Consider the following 19,259-nt stretch of genomic DNA (forward strand, 5'->3'; position numbering starts at 1 on the left):
TTTTGCATTTACTTATGACCTGAACTTCTGGGTGTTTTTAGTTGAAACTTTCTGATGTGTAATATTTTTTATAATCAGAAAAACTGTGATAGATTTAAATGAAAGTAATCATTAAACTTAAAATCCTAGAAATAATTGAGTATATTTCTCCACTAAATTTTAACCAATACAAACTCTTTCTTCGTTTAACATGGATTCTCTAGGAAGATTATAACCCACCACCATTCTGGACCTTCCTTTCAAGTAGCCCTGAAGATCCAAACAACGGGGCTCTAAATCTTTTCTAATGAACCTCCTCACCCACAAGGGGCTGGCCTTACCCTCCTTTTGTAACAGCCAGACTCCCGCCCTACCACTGGCTTTGGATGCTCCAGCCTCTGCTTCACGGGGACGCCGCCTCCGTAGATGTGGGCACAGGAGGGCCTCAACCCCAGATCTGAAACCCCAGGTCTGAGCAAACCCGAGGTGAGCAACAGCTAGGGCTCAGGGAGCCAGAAAGGACGGAGAGTCACACTCCTCCTGCCGAAGCAGGCGCAGGGCCCCGGGGCAGGAGGTCGTGTCTGCTCTGGTCCTGGAGGCCCTGAGCTCCTCGAACTTCTCACTGTGTCCTTGATCCTTCCCACCAGGCCTTCCGGGACCTCCGTTCCGGGACAATGAGGCTCCTCCGTGTCTTCCTCACCGCTCTCTTGATCCCCTTCCAGGTACTGCCCGGTAAATACCAGCCATGATGCCCTTTCGTATCATTACCTGGTTTTTCCTTCCCTGAGTCAACCATCATCAGAAAGTAAAGCATGACAGAGCTACTAGTAGGTCACCTCCACACCCAAATTCGGCACTGAGTGATGAGAGAATTCTTTCCAAAGCATGTTGTCGCATCTTCATGACCTTAAATGTCTTATTCCTGGTAACTTTCACCCTCCTCTCCTTTCCCTTGAATGAGCTGGATGATTTGTGAACTAAATCAGTTGAATCACTTGGCTGGTATAACCCAGTATGAGAAAAACTTCCTTTATTCAGGCCCAGACCTGAGACCTCTTGCCACATGTCACGGTGTGAGCTTGAGTTCTGCTGGACAAGGCTTCCATCCGACGAGCCTATGAGAGCTGGGTGGGTTTTGCATGATGGGGAGGTGGGGTGACTGGTGAGGCACACGGGGCAGTGGTTACTGACCCTGCAGTTAACACCCAGGTGTTCCTGTGGCACGAAGGGTGTATATTTGTGTGTATATATATATATATATGTTTTTTCTTTCTTTCTTTTGGCTGTGCCGGGTCTTCGTTGCTGTGCAGGCTTTTCTCTAGTTTTGGAGAGCGCAGGCTACTCTCCAGGTGCAGGGCACATGTTTTTCGTTGCAGGGGCTTCTCACTGTGGAGCCCGGGCTCCGGGCCACAGGCTCACGGTGGTGTCTCAGGGGCTTAGTTGCTCCCATACGTGGGATCTTCTCAAACCAGGTTCATCAGCAACACTGACATCTTACATCAGAACAGAGAGTGAGGGATATGAGGGGGACATTTGCTATTGGTGTTTAGCTGGGAAAGAAGGGGATCCCAGTCAGATGGTGAGACCCCCAGATTTCCTCATGGGACTTCCATGAGGCTTCATATAAACGTCTTTTCCTTTTCCAGACAGCACTAGGGCACTCAATTTTGAAAGACCCTGCCATCTTCGGGGTGGAATCTGCCTGAAGCAAGGGACACCAAGCTGTGAGGCCTTCAGAGGACCCTGCCGGGCATTCACAATTTGCTGCAAAATAAAGCTGAGCTGATGGAGGCAGCCCAGCTGAGGAGCCCGCCAAGAGACTCTGAGCAAGTCTCCTCTTGTGCAAATAAAAGAAGACAGTTCTCACATCTACACAATCGAATGTTTTATCATTAGGACTGATGTTGTTTTCCATGGCAGGGTAGGCAGTGGGAGGGAGACAGTTATTATGCTTTAAATTCTTGCCTGGAAAATTCCATGGACAGAGGAACCTGACAGGCTACAGTCCATGGGGTTGCAAAGAGTTTGGCAGGACTGAGCGACTGAACACAAATGTTGCAACAGTGTTTTCATTCACAGAGCAAATGTGACCCTTAAGCCACTTTGGCCCGAGGCTGGAGTCCTGAGAGATGTGCGGTCATTCGGTGTCTTCCTTGTCCACGTGTCTTGTCCAAGGTGTGGCCCCGTCTGTAGTTTGCTGAGTAGGCTGCCTCTCCATGCCGGTGTCACTCTCCTCCCTCTTGGGAGGGAGCAGGCCTTGACAGGACCACAGTTCTCTGCTGTTTACAGAGCAGGTTTAGGGCAGGAGGACGGAGACAGGAGGCAAGGTGCCCAGGAAGCGGGGGACAAAGAGGAAGGACAAGAGACACGAGCATTCTTCCAAAACCTGAACAATCTCACAGGAAAGAAAGAGTGTGACTGGCATTATGGTGATGTGACCAGGACCAGTTCTATAACTGGGTCCCAATCAGTGATGAGTGGGCTTCCCTGGTGGCTCAGATGGTACAGGATCGGCCTGCTATGCAGATTTCTGGGTTGGACAGAACCCCTGGAGGAGGAGACAGCAATCCATTCTAGTATTCTTGCCTAGGAAATCCCATGGACAGAGGAGCCTGGTGGCCTACAGTTCATGGGGTCGGGAAGAGTCAGACACCACGGAGCAACTAACACTTTCACTTGACTTTCAACCATGAATAATTAAAGAAAATTCAGAAGAGGTTAGCAGATGAACAACCAGTGTACTGTTTCTGGCTTCTTTGTTTTGCCTCAGGTTTCATTTTTTTTTAATTCCTCAGCCAAAGTCACGTATTTCAAGCCTCAACACCATCATAAATTATAATAACTGGTAATGAAAGTCACTGCGTTCTTCTTTATAAAAATTATCCTGCTTATTCTTGCAAGTTTTCCCTTTACAGGGTATTTTAAAATCAACTTGGTCAACATAAAAATATTTTTAATCCTAATTTCTAGATTATTACCACTGTATGGAAAGTCGTGAGCCAATTTATCATTCTTTTAAAATGTATAATAATTTTCACTTGATTCTAATACTTAATCCTTGAGGAAGGAGACCAGTAGAACATCGTGCAGTAATAAAGAATTCAGTATCTAGAGTCAGATTCCTGATTCCAACTTTAATTTCACCACATACAAACTCGAACACCACACTGAATATCTCTAGTCTTATTTTTTCCCCATGGATACCATTAGGGATGATATTACTATTGGTATAAGGTAAGACTAGTTTATTCTGGTTGTAGGAAGGCCATCATAATCACCTTCAATACGCTTCACTTGGTGGGTTCTGATTAATTGCATAAATGTAGGATGAATAATTAGCCATCATCTTGAGATGAGAGGGAAAATACAAGAATTCTTGAGTTAGTCACTCTGAAGACATTTGTTACAGAAAAATGCTTCATTCAGAATAAGGGGGATCATTTCTTATGAGAAGCCCAAGATTTTCTGGGTGAGAAAAAACTGAAATCTCACCCCCAGCTGCTGAGACTTAAGTTAGGGATGGCTCAACCAAAGCCCGGAGACAGAGGAGAGAAACAGCAGGTTAAGGAAAACCAGGAGGAGGGTGCCTGGATGTCTGTTAGCATCACTGACGCCCTCTTGGGCTCATGCAGCTCCCGCCATCCTTCTGCTGACCCAGCCCAGTACTGGCCTGTGTGGTGAATCACATCTCTGTCATCAGGGTCTTGTAGTTAATAGATATTGTTTAATACCCATTAGGACCAGGCAGCCTCCATGCTCTGTTAGTCCCCAAACAATGAGGATAACCTTCCCTGATGTATTCCCATGTGACTAGTTACCCTTTCACAAATCTTAGGAAAATAGATTTCTATTTCCAAGCCCCCATCTGTGTACACCAGGTTAGCAACAAAATAGCCCCAGTGGCTCCTCAGAGGGAGCCTTGGAGTCCTGCTCTGTGAGTAAGTAAGGTGCTCCCCCGACCTTGGTAAAAAATGGACTTATTGATTATATCCAGCGGCCTCCTCATTTTTTGGTCTCAAGATGCCATCTCAGTTTGGTGAGCTGTTTTCATTCCTTCTGTCCTTCATCAGGGACACTAAGCCCCTGTCCCAAACTTGCTTTAATTCAGGCTTTGGCTAAGGAGCAAAGCCCTTCGACTTTCACTTACCCTGAAACTATGCTGTGTTTTATAGCACAAGAGTCAAGTACATGAGGCTTTATGGGTCATTAGACATCACCATGTCCTGGACAGGGCCCTGAATCAGCAGGGTCATTCCTAGAGCACAGATAAAGCCCATTGTCAGACGCAGGGGGACCGTCTTCTGTACAAACTGAGCCAAGTGACATGCTACAATAGATCTCAGACACCTCTCAGCATCTGAAGAGAAGTGAGTCCTAAACCCTGTGATAGTTTTCCTTCTCGAAGTCCCATTCGGTTTAGTGCAAGAGTGACTATCGGAAGAATAAAAGATTGTATCTTGACTGTATTTGTGCCTGAGTTGAAGAAGTAGTGGATGGTACTAACTTCATGAAAGCAAATGGAAAAATTTCATCTAAACTATTCACAGATTCCCATAGAGTAAGTGCTCCATCAATTTTAATCATTCTTTTAGATTTTTATTTTTTTGATGTGGACTGTTTTGAAAACTTCATTGAATTTGTTACCCTATTGCTTCTGCTTTATGTTTTGTCTTTCTGACCACAAGGCATGTGGGATCTTAGCTCCCCAGTCAAGGTTGAAACCCACATCATCTGCACTGGAAGGCCAAGTCTTAACCACTGGACTGCCAGGGACATCCCATCTATTCATTCTTTTTTTTTTTTTTTTTACCGTCATCATCATTGTTGTTCTCTTCTCGTCCTGCACCCATTAAGAGCTAACAAAAGAAACCCTTCCAGCTTTGCCTGGAACATTGTTAATCGTTGCACCTGTTCATATCATGGGCTTTCGAAGTCCGGGAAATATTTTAGTTAGTACTCAGATCAGAATTGAACACTGTCTTCCATATGCAGTCGCCCTGTTTGGACCTATTAAAGAAGATTTGGGTCGCTTTTTATTCAACCCACTGAAGTGCTGTTTGTTTTCTCCTTTCCAGGAACTTGCGAGGAGTCTCTTCTGAACCAGCCTTGAAGCTGTCTTACCTCCTCATCTTTGTTGTCTTCTTTTCTCAAGTGATACCAGTTAAATGGTCTCTGGTATTTCCCTGTCATATCTGAGTTCAATTTCGTTTCTCCAGCCTGCTCCACTTTCAGAGAGATACCCTGGTGTCCCCAAAGCACCTCAGGGATGCTACTCTGGGAAGAGAAGAAAAGGGAAGTTTCCCAGCCGGGTTTGCCAAAGGTCATCTGGCCTGGAGGCATAGAGAAGAAACCCTGAAATCAATGGGAAAGAATGGAAACAAACCATCATCTGCTTTCTTTAAAGTCTAATATGATGACATAGTCATAACATACATGGTCTCCTTTTTTAAACCTTCCACCTACTGACGTGTGTCTGAGCTGATAGCAATACCTAAGGTTTACCATTTGCCTCATTCCAGACGCATTTTGTTCCTGGCTGCAGAGCACGAAAAAAGAGGAAGCTTAGAGGTATTCTTTAGGAGATAATTCATATAGGTAGAACCACGACATTTTGGGAAAAAACACAGATGTATATTCTGCCCCATATCTTGAGCAAGCAGTGGCAGGGATGAGGAAAGAAGGGGAGGCGGGGGTCTGAGCCCCTGTGTGATTGCTCCTCGCATCACAGAAGTGCTGACTGTCACGGGACAGCTCAGAGGGCAGTAAGATCACTTGGATGTGCGGGAGGAGAGTGGCTGGTGTGGCTGAGAGGGGCTGGAGTGTCCCTGAGAGCCGGCGCCTCGCCTTCTGCAGGGAGTCTTGTCTTTTGCCGCCATGTAGTGCTTGGTGCCCAGCACTCTTCGTCCTCTGTCTCCCCTCACTCACTTCCTCCCATCATCACATCACACCATGTAGTCGCTCAGTCGTGTCTGACTCTTTGTGACCCCATGGTCTGGTCAGGCTCCTCTGTCCACGGGGTTCTCCAGGCCAGAATAATGAAGTGGGTAGCCATGCCCTCCTCCATGGGGTCTTCCTGACACAGGGATCTATCCCAGATCTCCCACATTGCAGGCAGATTCTGGACCATCTGAGCCACCTAATGTAAATACACTCATCTGACCAATCATTCCTTTCCTAGGTCTCACTGCTCAGGGCTCCTCGTGCTTCCCAGGGTGTTAGCTCACAAAACCTGACAGATAATGAGCTAAGCGAGCAGGGGCTGGATGGATGCAGTAGCTCCCCCGATGCCCACCCCCAGACCCTGTCCTTTGTCTGCTTCTGGTCAACAAGCCGCTCTCTGCTGTGGGCCCCCTGGGCACAGTCATCCATTCTGTGTCCTCAATCAGATGAGTGACCCCAAGTCAGTTTCCTCACTGGGCTAACTTTCAATCAGAGAGAAGGGGGTGTAGATTCCCTTCCTCCTCTGGGCTCTGAGGGGATGTTCTGGGTAAGAATGAAGATAGAGCCGCAGAACTCCTTATGTGAGAATCTCGGCACAGTGCTAGGACATCCATGGGTCCAGCAATGGGTGGTCCAGAGGTCAGAGCTCCTAGGTCACAGCTGCCGTGATGAAGCCCAGCGTGGCATGGGTAGGCATCAGGACAGCCTTCACAATGTGGCACAGAGCTTCAGGTGCGAGGAACCATGATGAGCAAGCTCTCTGCTGGAAGCCAAGTGCTAGCATCTTCTCTCCAGCCTGTGGGTAGAATGAGCAGTTCAAGAAAGTGGAAACAAGGCTGACGTCCCTGAGTGGGCAGAAGGAGAGTGTGAGCCTGCCACCAGCCCTGGCATTGACTCCACAGGTCGTTGACCCCCCAGGCCAAAGCCAATGAGAGCCAGCCCTCTGACCACTCAACCTGGGATCCAAAGCTGGTGACCTTTTCTAATGAACCAAAGTGGACAGGCTGGACTTAGAGGGTCCTTGGGGGGGCCTTGCTTATCTCCCCCACCTGCTAAGATGCAGGAAAATCAACCTTTTGTTTTTATATTTTTGTCTGTGCTGGGTCTTTGCTGCTGAGCCCAAGCTTTCTCTAGTTGTGGTGACTGGAGGCTCCTCTCTAGTTGTGGTCCTCAGGCTTCTCATTGCGGTGGCTTCCCTTGTTGCGGATCCTGGACTCTAGATCACAGGCTCAGCCATTTGGCACATGTGGTTAGGTGCCCCGAGGCATGTGCGATCTTCTAGGACCAGGGATCAAATCTGTGTCCCCTGCACTGGCAGGTGGACTCCCAGCCACTGGACCACCAGAGAAGTCCCAAACCAACCTTAGTCCTGGTTTGGAGCCAGGCGGGCTATTCCTTTTCTCTTTTAGAAACCTCTCTCCCCTCAGCTGGTGCCCTGACCATTCTAGGTCCTTGGCTTCAGGGTCTTAATGTTTAGGTCTTTAATCTTAATTGTAAGACTTATCTGAGAAACCCTGAAAGCAGGCGTATGTTCTTAGCCTGGGAATGGTGAGTGACCTTCAGAGTATTGCTGACACTCTTCAACTGCGTGGGGCATATGTGTGAGTATGTTCTCAGATTTTAGTAAATATCTGAGGGCTGTGCTACCATCTTGTCTTCAGCGGGATCCCTTGCCAGGAAGATGAAAACACAAACTAACAAAATTTTAATGTGCTGTTTCCAAAAGACATCTGATAACCCCACAATGGCGCATTTCAGAGGGCACAATAACAGGCTGTAAATGTCATCCCAAGAGAGCTGTTTACACTCTCTGATCCTAGTTTCCAAATTACAGCATAAAATTTCTATTCACAACAAATTTGAAATTCAGCCTTTCTCCTATGGAACAAGCAAGTATAATAGGAGGGACAAAGTGAGGGAAAAGAGGTGCATAAGACAGAATACTTTCCTGGCAGTGTATTTTGGGGATTCCTGGTTGAACTGAATTATTTCTTCCCCCAGATCGTGATCTCAAGACTTTCTTCCAAAAACCGACATTTTTGTTCTTTCTTTAGGTTGTAGAATGCTTAATTTGTGTGACTCTGACACAAGTGTGTGCCTCGGAAGAAAATAAATGGTCTTCATCACATGGTAAACACTTCCGCTGAATGATGGACTCATGTTTGATGGAACTTCCTGAATTAAGTAAACTGAGGAATTCACATTTAATGGATCATCCCTGAATTACATTGGAAATCTGAAGCCTCATTCTATCATTTTCTTTATTCGACTATTCTGTCAACATCTTTTGAACAGCTACTGTGTGCTAGAAACTGTACTGGTAGCTGAGGCCATGGAACCAAAGTCTCTTCTCTTACTCAAGTTGGGTGAATGAAGGATGTCTTCCCAGTGAAGGCCATGTGTGAGCTGAGACTATACAAAGCAAGTACAAATCAGGCAGGGAAAGTCGGAGGACAAATAGCTTAAGTGTGTTTCAGTATGAGGAGAACACAATACGCCAGAAAGATGACTGACACTTTGTCAGGGGTTAGTTTGCAAACCAGGCTGAGATAAGATTAAACTCGAGAAAGTACGGCCAACTGGTGAAGGACCTGAGAAACTAGAGAATTTGTCCTTCATCCTTTTAACAGAGGAACACTGAAAATTTTACATGGAGGTGTGATGAGGGATGGGAACATGGAGAGACTGGGAACTCAGAGGCCACTGAGATTATCAGCAGCGACCACAGCTGCTTCCCAAAGCAGTTTGCTGTCTCTTGTGAAGTTAAACACATGTTGACCATGTGGAAACCCATATGCCAATGGAAACACAGATATCCTTCCACAAAGGGACACAAAACCTCGGTGACTTTTCATACTTTAACACGCACACACACACTCAAAGCTCTTTCCCTCAGTCCATACATTTGTAGACATAGATTAACAGGTTGGCTGTCCTGGGGCTCAGTGCTAAAGACTCTGGCTGCCAATGCAGGAGACACAGGAGATGTGGGCTTGATCCCTGGGTCAGAATGATCTCCTGAAAAAGGAAAGGACAACCCACTCCAGTATCCTTGCCTGGAACATTGCAAGGACTCAGTCCATGGGGTCACAGAAGAATCAGACATGATTTAGCAAATAAACCCCACCACCAACAAATCAGGTTGTGGAGAACATCCATTTCAACAGTCACAGGAGCAGAGACTGAGACCTAGGAAAGGCAAGGCCTGTCCAGAGTTAATCAGCTAACGAGTGGTGTGACCAGACTTCCAACTGAAATCTTCCCATCCAGTTCATGACCTCATGCACTCAGAAAGACCCCACAGGACCCGAGTGAACAGTGGCTCTTTTTTAACAGGACTCAGTGGTGGGGAGTGTCTGCTGCTGCTGTGAATGCTCCCATGGTGAAACTAGACGGTGCAGCAGTGTTTGTTCCGACTCTTGCATTCTCCAGGCAGGATAACACACCGGGGGTGTTCTGATACTTGCAGGCACCACCCATTTTCTCACATTCAAGGTTTTTCTTTTTTGCTTTCCCTATAAAGGAAGGGGAGGTGAAAAAGAAACAAATAAAGAAGGCATGTGTAACTAAAGCTATCAGAATTCATCTTATATAGCAAGGGACTCCAAATTACAGTCCACAGGGACACAACTGGAACTCTCATTGGTTTGGTGTGGCCTAAAAGCTTAGAATGTTTCTCCACATTTTTTTAAAATAATAGTAAAAACTGAGAAGGGGCCTTAAATTGTTCTATAGGAAGGTGATCACACTCATTCATTTAAACAGGGTCTATGGGGCTTCCCTCAGGCTTCCCTGATGGCTAAGCTGGTAAAGAATCCGCCTACCACTGCAGGAGACATAGGAGATGAAGGTTCTATCCCTGGGTCAGAAAGATCCCATGGAGAAGCAAATGGCAACCCACTCCAGTATCCTTGCCTGGAGAATCCCATGGACAGAGGAGCCTGGTGGGCGACAGTCCATGGGGTCACAAAGAGTGAATGACAACCGAGTGACTAAACAACTGGAGCTGCTTGGTTAAAGAACTCTGAGCAGAAATGCCATTTCCCTTCAGGGCTGGGGCCCTTAATCGCCAGCACGAGAGTCCTTAGAGCAATCTGCACGGACACAGGACCAGCAGTACCCACAGTGGTCGTTGCTCCTCGGGAGTGGGGGGTCTGATCAGAGCACCCAGGCCCTCCCGGGTTGGCATCATTTGAGCAAGAATTAACTTTGGATCCTTTAAGATGCTAAGATCTGTAGGCTCTTTCAACACAGAACAGCCTGGAGCATGCTATAACCTGAAGAGGGCTGCGGGGAAAAATCAGGACACCCAGTTTAGCTTGGATTGCAGGTGAGTAACACATAACCTTGTAGGATGAGTATGTCCTGAGTGATGCACAGATCACACTTGAGTTAAAGTATTTGTTGATTTTATGTAATTCAGTAAGTGAATCAGGTTTCTAGGATTGTTGAGTATTTAATAAAACAAGGTCTTTGGAGTCAAACCCACTTGGGCTTAGGTTAAAGTGCTCCCTACATTCAATCTGCACTCCTTTGAACAAATTACTTCATTTCTAAATCCAATCTTGTAAAATGACCTACCCCATAAATGTTGCTATGAGGAATATATTTGGGAAAAGACATTAAAAGTTTCATTGTTTTAGTTAAGGAGGAAGTTCAGTTCAGTTCAGTTCAGTTCAGGTGCTCAGTCGTCTGTGACTCTTTGTGACCCCATGAATCGCAGCATGCCAGCCCTCCTTGTCCATCACTAACTCCCAGAGTTCACTCAAACTCATGTCCATCCAGGTGGTGATGCCATTCAGCCATCTCATCCTCTGTCCCCATCTCCCCCTGCCCCCAATACCTCACAGCATCAAGAGCTTTTCCAATGAGTCAGATCTTTGCATGAGGTGGCCAAAGTATTGGAGCTTCAGCTTCAGCATCAGTCCTTCCAATGAACACCCAGGACTGATCTCCTTTAAGAGGGATTGGTTGGATCTCCTTGCATTCCAATGGACTCTCAAGAGTCTTATCCAACACCACAGTTCCAAAGCATCCATTCCTCGGAACTCAGCTTTCTTCACAGTCCAAATCTCACATGCATACATAATCACTGGAAAAAAACATAGCCTTACCTAGACGGATCTTTGTGACAAAGTAATATCTCTGCTTTTCAATATACTATCTAGGTGGGTCATACCTTTCCATCCAAGGAGTAAGCTTCATTTAATTTCAAGGCTGCAGCCAACATCTGTAGTGATTTTGGAGCCGAAAAAAATAAAGTCTGGAATTGTTTCCACTATGTCCCCATCTATTTGCCATGAAGTGATGGGACCACATACCATGGTCTTAGTCTTCTCAATGTTGAGGTTTAAGCCGACTTTTTCACTCTCCTCTTTCACTTTCATCAAGAGGCTTTTTAGTTCCTCTTCACTGTCTGCCACAGGATGGTTTCATCTGCATATCTGAAGTTACTGATATTTCTCCTGGCAATCTTGTCCAGCCCAGCATTTCCCATGATGTACTCTGCATATAAGTTAAATAAGCAGGGTGACAATAGACAGCCTTGACGTACTCTTTTTCCTATTTGGAACCCTTCTGTTGTTCCATGTCCAGTTCTAACTGTTACTTCTGGACCTGCATACAGGTTTCTCAAGAAGCCGGTCACCTGGTCTGGTATTCCCATCTCATTTAGACTTTTCCACAGTTTATTGTGATCCACATATCAAAGGTTTTGGCATACTCAAAAAAGCAGACATAGATGTTTTTCTGGAACTCTCTTGCTTTTTCAATGATCCACCGGATGTTGGCAATTTGATCTCTAGTTCCTCTGCCTTTTCCAAAACCAGCTTGAACATCTGGAAGCTCACGGTTCAGGTACTGCTGAAGCCTGGCTTGGAGAATTTTGAGCACTGCTTTACTGGCGTGTGAGATGAGTGCAATTGTGTGTTCGTTTGAGTGTTCTTTGGCACTGCCTTTCTTTGGGATTGGAAGTGGTCAACATGATTTACTATTATCATTAGTGTTACTGTTAGGCACATGGAAATGATTTGTAAGCTGTAAAGTCCCCTGTAAATGTTTTCTATCACCATTACAATTTATGGGTTTCCCACCAACTCGTTAAGGGCAATCATGGGAGGCTACTTTTCACTTCTTCAAGCCTGTCTTTCATTATGTGTAAAATGGAGCATGTCGCATATGCTATGCTTCTCTCAGATTTGATGTTATTCCCTTCAGCACCTCACTGGATGATGAATCAACTTGACCTTCCCTACTCTAGGCTCCATGGTCATCCACCATATCAGCCGACCAGTTGCATCTGCCACTTAACCCGATGTTGTCTGGATAAGACACACAAGTAAGAGGAAGGGAAGGTACAGTAGCTTCATGATGGGAAAGGAGTTTTCGGAATTCCAAGCAGAACCAGTGTATGGTGGCACACCTGAATCGGGGCAGGCGATCTGGGCGAGAGTTTGAAAACTTCAGCTGGAAAGAAAGGACTTTTATCCTAGCAGAGATGGTCAGCTGGGCCTGGGCCTAATTTCAGGATGTTTCATGTATGGACACATAGTCCATGTGTTTGCGTGTTGCAAAGGAAGAGGTTTGCAAGAAGTCAGGGTTTCCACATTGATTCTCACTTCTGCTTATGGCTCTGAGGTTTGGAGCATTTTTTGGAGAAAAATCATTGAACATTGAATTCTGTTAGAAAATTATTCATTGAGTTTTTTCACCTTTATTTTATGTCTCTGCATCTGTCCATTTCTCCTTTCAGAATAAACACCCTCAATCCATGGGTTGCAAAGAGTTGGACACGGCTAATTGACTGAACAACAACAACCCAACACACATACACCTTTTACAATCGAAAAATGAGAAGGAATTTTGGAAACTAAAATGGTCTTTTTTCACTCTCAAATTTTTTTTTGTTTGTTTTGCTACCATTTCCCGAGAGAATTGATCCAACCTAAGCAAGCTATTGCACAGACCACAATTAGGTGAGGCTTCATGGGCTAGAGTATTTCTTAATACAGGAAATTCATGAATGTATTCTTGAGTGCAAAGCACCAAAGGATACCAGACAAGGGGCTTCCCAGATGGCTCTAGTGACAAAGAGCCCACCTGCCAATGCAGGAGATGCAGTTTTGATCCCTGGGTCGCGAAGAGCCCCTGGAGAAGGGAACGGCAACCCACTCCAGTATCCTTGCCAGGAAATCCCAAGGACAGAGGAGCCTGGTGGGCGACAATCCATGGGGTCGCAAAGAGTGGACCACAAGTGAGTGACTAAACAACTGGACCTGCTTGGTTAATGAATTCTGAGCGGAAGTGACATTTCCCTTCAGGGCTGGGGCCACTGATCACCAGCATGAGCGTCCTGAGAGCACTTTGCTCGGACACAGGGCCAGCAGCACCCACGGTGCTGGCTGCTCCTCGGGGGTGGGCGTCCTGATCAGAGCACCCGGGCCTTCCCGGGCTGGCATCATTTGAACAAGAATTACCTTTGGCTCCTGGAAGATGCTAAGGTCTGGAGGCGCTGTCACCACAGCACCGCCTGGAGCATGCTGTCACCTGAGGCGGGCTGCAGGGAAAATGCAGGACACCCAGTTTAGCTTGGATTGCAGGTGAGCAACACATAACCTTGTAGGGTAAGTATGTCCCCAGTGACACACAGATCACACTTGAGCTAAAGTATTTGTTGATTTCATGTAATTCAGTAAGTACATTAGTTTTCTGGGATTGTTGAATATTTAATAAAACAAGGTCTTTGGGGTCAAACCCACTTGGGCTTGAGTTCAAGTGCTCCCTACATTCAATCTGCACTCCTTTGAACAAATTACTTCATTTCTTAATCCCAACTTGTAAAATGGCCTACCCTGTAAATTTTGCTATGAGGAATATATTTGGGATAAGACATTAAAAGTTTCATTGTTTTAGCTAAGGAGGAAGTTCAGTTCATTTCAGTTCAGTTCATTTCAGGTGCTCAGTTGTGTGTGACTCTTTGTGACCCCATGAATCGCAGCACGCCAGCCCTCCTTGTCCATCACCAACTCCCAGAGTTCACTCAAACTCATGTCCATCCAGGCGGTGATGCCATCCAACCATCTCATCCTCTGTCGTCAGCTTCTCCTCCTTCCCCCAATCCTTCCCAGCATCAATGTCTTTTCCAATGAGTCAGCTTTTCCCATGACGTGGCCAAAGCACTGGAGCTTCAGCTTCAGCATCAGTCCTTCCAATGAACACCCAGGACTGATGTCCTTTAGGATGGACTGGTTGGATCTCCATGCAGTCCAAGGGAGTCTCAAGAGTCTTCTCCAACACCACAGTTCAAAAACATCAATTCTTCAGCACTCAGCTTTCTTCACAGTCCAACTCGCACATCCATACATGACCAATGGAAAACCCATAACCTTGACGAGATGGACCTTTGTTGGCAAAGTAATATCTCTGCTTTTCAATATGCTGTCTAGATTGGTCATACCTTTCCTGCTAAGGAGTAACCGTCTTGTAATTTCAAGGCTGCAGCCACCATCTGCAGTGATTTTGGAGCCCAAGAAAATAAAGTCTGGCACTGTTTCCACTGTATCCCCATCTATTTGCCATGAAGTGATGAGACCAGATACCATGATCCTAGTTTTCTGAATGTTGTGGTTTAAGCCAACACTTTCACTCTCCTCTTTCACTTTCATCAAGAGGCTTTTTAGTTCCTCTTCAATTTCTGCCATAAGAAAGGTTTCATCTGCATATCTGAGGTTATTGATATTTCTCCTGGCAATCTTGTCCAGCCCAGCATTTCTCATGATGTACTCTGCATATAAGTTAAATAAGCAGGGTGACAATAGACAGCCTTGACGTACTGTTTTTCCTATTTTGAACAATGCTGTTGTTCCATGTCCAGCTCTAACTCTTACTTCCTGACCTGCATACAGGTTTCTCAAGAAGCCGGTCACCTGGTCTGGTATTCTCATCACTTTCAGAATTTTCCACAGTTTATGTGATCCACACAGTCAAAGGCTTTGGCATAGTCAATAAAGCAGAAATAGATGTGTTTCTGGAGCACTCTTGCTTTTGTGATAATCCAGTGTACGTTGGCAATTTGATCTCTGGTTCCTCTGCCTTTGTTAAAAAGAGCTTGAACATCTGAAGTTCATGGTTCATGTACTGCTGAAGCCTGACTTGGAGAATTTTGAGCATTACTTTACTGGGTGTTATATGAGTGCAGTTGTGTGTTCGTTTGAGCATTCTTTGGCATTGACTTTCTTTGGGATTTGAAGTGGTCAACACGATTTACTATTATTATTAGTGTTACTGTTAATCACATGGAAATGATTTTTAAGCCATAAAGTCCCCTGTAAATGTTTTCTATCATCAATACGGTTGATGGGTTTACCATCATCTAGTAAAAAGCAATCATGGGAGGTATTTGTAGCTTCTTTAAGCTTCTCTGTCATTATTTGTAAAATGGAGCATATCGCATATGCTATGCTTCTCTCAGATTTGATGTTATTCCTTTTACCACATCACTGGATGATGAATCAAGTTGACCTTCCCTATTCCAGGCTCCAAGGTCATCCACCATATCATCCGACCAGTTGCCTCTGCCACTTACCCGATGTTGTCTGGTTAAGACACACAAGTAAGAGGAGGAGAAGGTACAGTAGCTTCATGACGGGAAAGGAGTTTTTGGAATTCCAAGTAGAACCAGTGTCTGGTGACACAGCTGAATCAGGGCAGGAGATCTGGGCGAGAGTTTGAAAACTTCAGCTGGAAATAAAGGGCTTTTATCCTACCAGAGATGTTCAGCTGGGCCTGGGCCTAATTTGAGGATGTTTCATCTATGGACACATGGTCCAAGTGTTTGCCTGTCATAAAGAAAGAGGTTTGCAGGAAGTCAGGGTTTCCACATTGATTCTCAGTTCTGCTTATGGCTCTGAAGTTTGGAAAATTTTTTGGAGAAAAATCATTAAATATTGAATTCTGTTAGAAAATTATTCATTTCTTTTTTTCACCTTTATTTCATTTCTCTCCATCTGTGCATTTCTCCTTTCAGAATAAACACCCTCAATCCATGGGTTGCAAAGAGTTGGACACGAGTGATTGACTGAACAACAACAATCCAACACACATACCTTTTACAATCAAAAAATGAAAAGGAATTTCAGAAAAATTAAAATGGTCTTTTTTCACTCTCTCTCTCTCTCTCTCTCTATATATATATATATATATATTTTTTTTTTTCCATTTACAGAGAGAATTGATCCATCCTAAGCAAGCTCTTGCATAGACCACAACCAAGTGAGGCTTTATAAACTAGAGTATTTCTTAATACAGGTAATTCTTCAATGTATTCTTGAGTGAAAAGCACCAAAGAATACCAGATAAGAGGCTTCCCAGGTGGCCCTAAGACAAAGAGACAACATGCCAATGCAGCAGATGCAGTTTTGATACCTGGGTCGGGAAGATCCCCTGGAGAGGGAATGGAAATCCACTCCAGTATCCTTGCCTGGAGAATCCCATGGACAGAGGAGCCAGGTGGGCGACAGTCCATGGGGTCACAAAGAGTGGACTACAACCGAGTCACTAAACAACTGGACCTGCTTGGTTAATGAATTCTGAGCGGAACTGACATTTCCCTTCAGGGCTGGGGGCCTTAATCTCCAGCACAAGAGTCCTGAGAGCACTCTACTTGGACAAAGGACCAGCAGCACCCACGGTGGTGGCTGCTCCTCGCAGGTGGAGGGTCTGATCAGAGCAACCAGGCCTTCCTGGTTTGGCATCATTTGAGCGAGAATTAACTTTGGCTCTTTGAAGATGCTAAGAACTGGAGGCGATCTCACAACAGCACAGCCTGGAGCATGCTGTGATCTGAGGAGGACTGCAGGGAAAATGCAGGAAACGGAGTTTAGCCTGGGTTGCAGCTGAGCAACACATAACCTTGTAGGATAAGTATGTCCGGAGTGATGCACAGATCACACTTGAGCCTAAGTATTTGTTGATTTCATGTAATTCAGAAAGTACATTAATTTTCTGGGATTGTTGAATATTTAATAAGACAAGGTCTTTGGAGTCAAAGCCACTTGGGCTTGAGTTCAAGTGCTCCCTACATTCAATCTGCACTCCTTTGAACAAATTACTTGATTTCTTAATCCCATCTTGTAAAATGGCCTACCCGATAAATATTGCTCTGAGGAATATATTTGGGATACGACATTAAAAGTTTCATTGTTTCAGTCAAAGAAGAAGTTCAGTTCAGTTCAGGCTCTCAGTCGTGTCTGACTCTTTATGACCCCATGAATCGCAGCAGGCCAGCCCTCCTTGTCCATCACCAACTCCCAGAGTTCACTTAAACTCATGCCCATCGAGTCTGTGATGCCATCCAGCCCTCTCATCCTCTGTCATCCCGTTCTCATCCTGCCCCCTCCCCCATCCCTCCCAGCATCAAAGTCTTTCCCAATGAGTCAGCTCTTAGCACGTGCTGGCCAAAGTATTGGACCTTCAACTTCAGCATCAGTCCTTCCAATGAACACCCAGGACTTGTCTCCTTTAGGATGGACTGGTTGGATCTCCTTGCAGTCCAAGGGACCCTCAGGAGTCTTCTCCAACACCACAGTTCAAAAGCATCAATTCTTTGGCACTCAGCTTTCTTCACAGTCCAACTCTCACATGCATACATGACCACTGGAAAAACCATAGCCTTGACTAGACGGACCTTTGTCGGCAAAGTGATATCTCTGCTTTTTAACGTACCATCTACGTTGGTCATGCCTTTCCTTCCACGGAGTAAGCGTCTTTTAATTTCATGGTTGCAGCCACCACCTGCAGTGATTTTCGAGCTCCAAAATACAAAGTCTGGCACTGTTTCCACTGCTTCCCCATCTCTTTGCCATGAAGTGATGGGACCAGATACCATGATCTTAGTTTTCGGAATGTTGAGGTTAAAGCCAACTTATTCACACTCCTCTTTCACTTTCATCAAGAGGCTTTTTAGTTCCTTTTCACTTTCTGCCCTAAGGATGGTGTAATCTGCATATCTGAGGTTATTGATATTTCTCCCGGCAATCTTGATTCCAGCTTATGCTTCTTCCAGCCCAGCATGTCTCATCATCTACTCTGCATATAAGTTAAACAAGCAGGGTGACATTAGACAGCCTTGATGTACTGTACTCTTTTTCCTATTTGGAACCATTCCGTTTTTCCATGTCCGGTTCTAACTGTTGCTTCCTGACCTGCATACAGGTTTCTCAAGAGGCCGGTCACGTGGCCTGGTACTCCCATCTCTTTCAGAATTTCCCACAGTTTCTTGTGATCCACACAGTCAAAGGCTTTGGCATAGTCAAGAAAGCAGACATAGATGTTTTTCTGGAACTCTCTTGCTTTTGCGATGATCCAGCGGATGTTGGCAATTGGAACTCTGGTTCCTCTGCCTTTGCTAAAAGCAGCTTGAACATCTGGAAGTTCACGGTTCATGTACTGCTGAAGCCTGGCTTGGAGAATTTTGAGCACTGCTTTACTGGCGTGTGAGATGAGTGCAATGGTGTGTTGGTTTGAGCATTCTTTGGCATTACCCTTCTTTGGGATTGGAAGTGGTCAACATGATTTACTATTCTTAGTGTTGCTGTTAGTCACATGGAAATTTTTTGCAAGCCGTAAAGGCCCCTGTAAATGTTTTCTATCACCGTTACAATTTATGGGTTTACCACCAGCTAGTTAAGGGCAATGGTGGGAGGCTATTTTTCACATCTTTAAGCTTCTCTTTCATTAGTTGTAGAATGGAGCATGTCGCATATACTATGCTTCTCTCAGATTTGATATTATTCCCTTCAGCACATCCCTGGATGATGAACCAACTTGACCTTCCCTACTCTAGGCTCCAAGCTCATCCACCATATCATCCGACCAGTTGCCTCTGCCACTTAACCTGATGTTGTCTGGATAAGACACACAAGTAAGAGGAAGGGAAGGTACAGTAGCTTCATGATGGGAAAGGAGTTTTCGGAATTCCAAGTAGAACCAGTGTCTGGTGGCACACCTGAATCGGGGCAGGCGATCTGGCAGAGAGTTTGAAAATTTCAGCTGGAAAGAAAGTGCTTTTATGCTACCAGACATGTTCAGCTTGGCCTGGGCCTAATTTGAGGATGTTTCATCTATGGACACATGGTCCAAGTGTTTGCCTGTCATAAAGGAAGTGGTTTGCAGGATGTCAGGATTTCCACATTGATTCTCACTTCTGCTTATGGCTCTGAGGCTTGGTGCATTTGTTGGAGACAAATCATTGAATATTGAATTCTGTTGGAAAATTATGCACTTTTTTTTCACCTTTATTTCATGTCTCTGCATCTGTCCATTTCCCCTTTCAGAATAAACAC

At 45.3% G+C, this 19,259-nt stretch overlaps 1 long non-coding RNA gene and 1 pseudogene across 1 annotated transcript; one reads left to right on the top strand and one right to left on the bottom strand.

Annotated features, from left to right (window-relative positions):
* Positions 1-530: 530 nt before the first annotated feature.
* On the top strand, positions 531-4,482 carry LOC129644666 (uncharacterized). The gene is made up of 3 exons (XR_008710921.1): positions 531-701; positions 1,626-4,015; positions 4,152-4,482. It is a non-coding gene; the product is annotated as an uncharacterized LOC129644666 (long non-coding RNA).
* Positions 4,483-9,307: 4,825 nt separating this feature from the next.
* On the bottom strand, positions 9,308-12,287 carry LOC129644667 (beta-defensin 33-like; annotated as a pseudogene).
* Between the last annotated feature and the right edge of the window lie 6,972 nt (positions 12,288-19,259).

Source organism: Bubalus kerabau, chromosome 2 (genome assembly GCF_029407905.1).
Source record: "Bubalus kerabau isolate K-KA32 ecotype Philippines breed swamp buffalo chromosome 2, PCC_UOA_SB_1v2, whole genome shotgun sequence".
NCBI classification, from domain to species: Eukaryota; Metazoa; Chordata; class Mammalia; order Artiodactyla; family Bovidae; genus Bubalus; species Bubalus kerabau.